Source organism: Anomaloglossus baeobatrachus, chromosome 9 (assembly GCF_048569485.1).
Source record: "Anomaloglossus baeobatrachus isolate aAnoBae1 chromosome 9, aAnoBae1.hap1, whole genome shotgun sequence".
In the NCBI taxonomy this organism is placed as follows: domain Eukaryota; kingdom Metazoa; phylum Chordata; class Amphibia; order Anura; family Aromobatidae; genus Anomaloglossus; species Anomaloglossus baeobatrachus.
The window spans coordinates 93,319,390-93,323,039 of record NC_134361.1 but is presented as its reverse complement, the minus strand read 5'-3'; the positions used below and the strand labels follow the sequence as shown (position 1 = coordinate 93,323,039).

Here is a 3,650-nt window from a genome sequence, read left to right as displayed (position 1 = left end):
TCCAGGTCTGCCATAGTCTACACCAGGTGTCTAGGTTGGAGCCCAGTCACCTCTGGAAAGTAGGCAGACGGTGGTGGCCGCCTGCAGGAGCTGAGATTACAGCCGATGGAACTGTAGGGACTGGGGACGGGCGGTGGCCCGCCGGTACCGAACCGGGGAACCGATTGGAAACCAGAGCACCAGTAGGGGTACTCAGACCCAGTACGAGGCCCAGAAGCAACTGGGCTGAGTCAAATCAACTGATTGAGGACTGGACTTAGGACCTATCCAACCTAAGACTCGATTGAAGATAACAGCACAACCATTAGGGTAACGCCACCGCCCAGGCATAGAGACCCGAGGGGTCAGCGTCTGTGGGCAAAGAGGGCTTTCCTGGCACATACCAAGCCGGGGAGCGGACTACCGTTGCTCAGGCATAGGAGTCGACATTTTCTACATAAGTAAGGTGCAGGAGAAAGGCGGAAACCACCAACCAGATAAGGGGAAAACTGCAGCCGGCTGCGGGCACCGTTCACCATCTTGTTTGGTTTACCAGAGACTCCAGCGTGTTTGTAATAGTGAGTACAACAGTGCCTTTGGGCAGCGCACCGCGCCGCACCGCGCCGACACCCCAGCACGCCTCCATTCCCCCACCTCAGCACCTCCCTTGGGCCCCCGGGACCATCATCCCCCTACCCACGGAGGGGCAACACCAAGCTGCGCAACACCATCCCCGGGAGCCTAGTCAACGGCAGCGGTGGTGTCCATCCATTCACCACAATCCGTGGGTGGCGTCATGAACTCAAATCCCCTACAAACAACCGCGGCTCCGGCCGTGGACCTCCCCACCGAAGTCCCTTTCAGAGCGACGTGACCCCCGGGTCCGTGAGGAGCTCGAGCCACCCACCGACAAGCACGGATCCGAGCGGCTCGGCAGCCGGCCAAGCCCTGGGGCGGTACAATCACATCTGTAAAACATTGTGCTGGGGAATTACTAGTGCTATATAAGTGAGTAAAATAAATAACATAAATGTCATGACAGCCATTGGTCAGTGGATGACCCCCGTGTCCGTCACCATGGTACTCTTGTGATAACCAGCCAGTGGCCAACATTCATAGGAGACTGTGATTTCTTCTGTAAACAGCATTGCTGTATATAGAACAAGTGGTCAGACTCTTGCAGGTTCAAAGTACAGTACAAAGTAGAAAAAAGTTTTAAAAATAAAAGTTCACTTCACCCTTTACCACACTAAAAAAAAAAAAAAAAATTTAAAAATACACATATTTGATATCACTGTGTTTATATAAAAGTCCAATCTATCAAAACATAAATTAATCCAAACCGTGTCATCAGAAAAAAATCAAAACGACAAGATTAACGTTTTTTAGGCCTTTGCAGCAACAGAAAAAAATGTAATAACAGGCAATGAAAACATCATATATGTCATGCTCGCAGGGCAAGCAGCAGGTAAGTTGTTCCACTGGACCAAAGGCACTGAGTACTGACCTGGAGGAGCAAATCTGAATGGCTACCGAGTCTTCACTAAAGCCACTGGAGGTGCAACTAGGCTAACACGCTGGTAGGTAGCCGACAAGGGCAGCCCCAGGGGATCACGGTGCCCTGGCGGCTGGCACAATGGATATACTACAATAGTCTCTGACATTAGGAGCAGCAGCTGGTATTGCAGTTTCGGCAGAGATGGTAAGTTGCAGCAGCGAAGGCCAAGATGGGTGGTTGCAGCAGCGAAGGCCAAGATGAGTGGTTGCAGCAGCAGCGCCCGGGTAACATAAAAGAGTAGCTGTGTGGACAGTTGCAGCAGCAGCAGCAGTAGTAGGTATGGATAGTGGCAGCAGTAGCAGAGTCATCATGCACTAGTGAAGCAAGAAAAAGGGACTGCACAGCCAACCAATATAAGAAAATGAGGGTGCACAGTCTGCTGTAAACAATTGGTACTAGAGAGGAAAAGAAGCAGGCATTGGCACTCAGCTCAATATAGAATGCATGACAATCAATATATAAATAACCAGAAATCTTTTATTGAAAACATACCCCAATAAAAAAATGTTAAGACCGTGTGGCCTAATGGATAAGGCGTCTGACTTTGGATCAGAAGATTGAGGGTTCGAGTCCCGCTGTGGGTGTCTCATTCTGAATGACCTTGACCTCATTCTTCCTGATGAAGCTCACTTGATGAGCGACATGCGTTGGGTATGGGGGGTTCACCAGACTTCTGATTGCTATCTTGCTCACTTAGGGTCTTAACAGTGATGTACTTCTGTTATGGTGGGTTATTTAATTTGTGCAATTATCCAGCTGTGCCATTGTATGTGTATGTTTTTGCATCTTTTGAATGGACTCATTGATATGTCCTATGGCTATTTTGTCCTTTGCTGGTTAATACTTTGCATCATTGTATAGCACCACAGCTAATCATTGTTTTTCTTTTGTCTGGTGTTTTTTGCCTTTTAAATGTTTTTATTGGGGTATGTTTTAAATAAAAGATTTCTGGTTATTTATATATTGATTGTCATGCATTCTAAATTGAGCTGAGTGCCAATGCCTGCTTCTTTTCCTCACTAGTACTCATCATGCACTAGAACACAGAGGAGCAACAACAATACAGCACAGTGCAATAATCGTAGCAGCGAGACCTGAGAACTAGCACTAGCGATAGCACCCGCCCTCGTCGTTCATGCGACATTTGTTGATCGCTGCCGTAGCGAACATTATCGCTACGGCAGAGTCACACGCACATACCTTTGCAGCGACGTCACTGTGAGCGCCGAACAATCCCTCCCTCAAAGAGGAGGTGCGTTCGGCTTCATAGCGACGTCACTGCGGCGTTACTAAGTGGCCGCCCAATAGAAGCAGAGGGGTGGAGATGAGCGGGAAGTAACATCCCGCCCACCTCCTTCCTTCCTCATTGCCGGTGAACGCAGGTAAGGAGATGTTTGTCGTTCCTGCGGTGTCACACATAGCTTTGTGTGATGCCGCAGGAACGACGAACAACATCATACCTGCAGCAGCAACCAGGGCCGGATTATAGGCGGGGCAGGCGGGGCTCCAGCCCCGGGGCCCCCACCACAAGAGCTTTTGAGGGGGCCCCCACCACCATATGTGTGGGCGCCATTTTATTAACGCCGCAGAGGTTCAGGACCACACTGTACCTTTAAAAAATTTCAATCCTGGCCATCACTGTGCTGCAGACATGCCCACTGCACGCTGTGTGGGCTGCGTCTGCAAGGATGACGTCACCACGCGCCTGATGCTGCTTCTTGCTGCCAAGGAGGAGCTTGTCACGGTGAGTATAACGTCATCCATCATGGTGCCAGGCAGGAGGCTGCAGTGAGGAGGGAGCAGGACGGAATTCCATAGTGTCAACGGCAGCTCTGCCGGGATCAGTGTGCGTTATTGCAGGACTGTGAACTGCTGCAGATCAGGTCGGGCTGTCAGTGCCGGGTCATCGGCTCCAGCCTCAGCCCTCCCCTGCAATAACACACACTGAGCTCCAGCAGAGAGCACAGACATCAGAGGGCATCATCAATTCAATACGAATCGACACCTTGCATACAGAAATGCTATGATATGAAACCCATGACCCCCCCAAATCATTGAATGCTGGTCACCCATATGGTGCTCATTTAACTTTGATGCTCAAAGTGGCCACCGT

At 50.1% G+C, this 3,650-nt stretch overlaps 1 non-coding gene across 1 annotated transcript; it reads left to right on the top strand.

The window, feature by feature from the left end:
- Window positions 1-2,048: 2,048 nt before the first annotated feature.
- TRNAQ-UUG (transfer RNA glutamine (anticodon UUG)) lies at window positions 2,049-2,126 on the top strand. The gene has a single exon. It is a non-coding gene; the product is annotated as a tRNA-Gln (tRNA).
- Window positions 2,127-3,650: the final 1,524 nt, after the last annotated feature.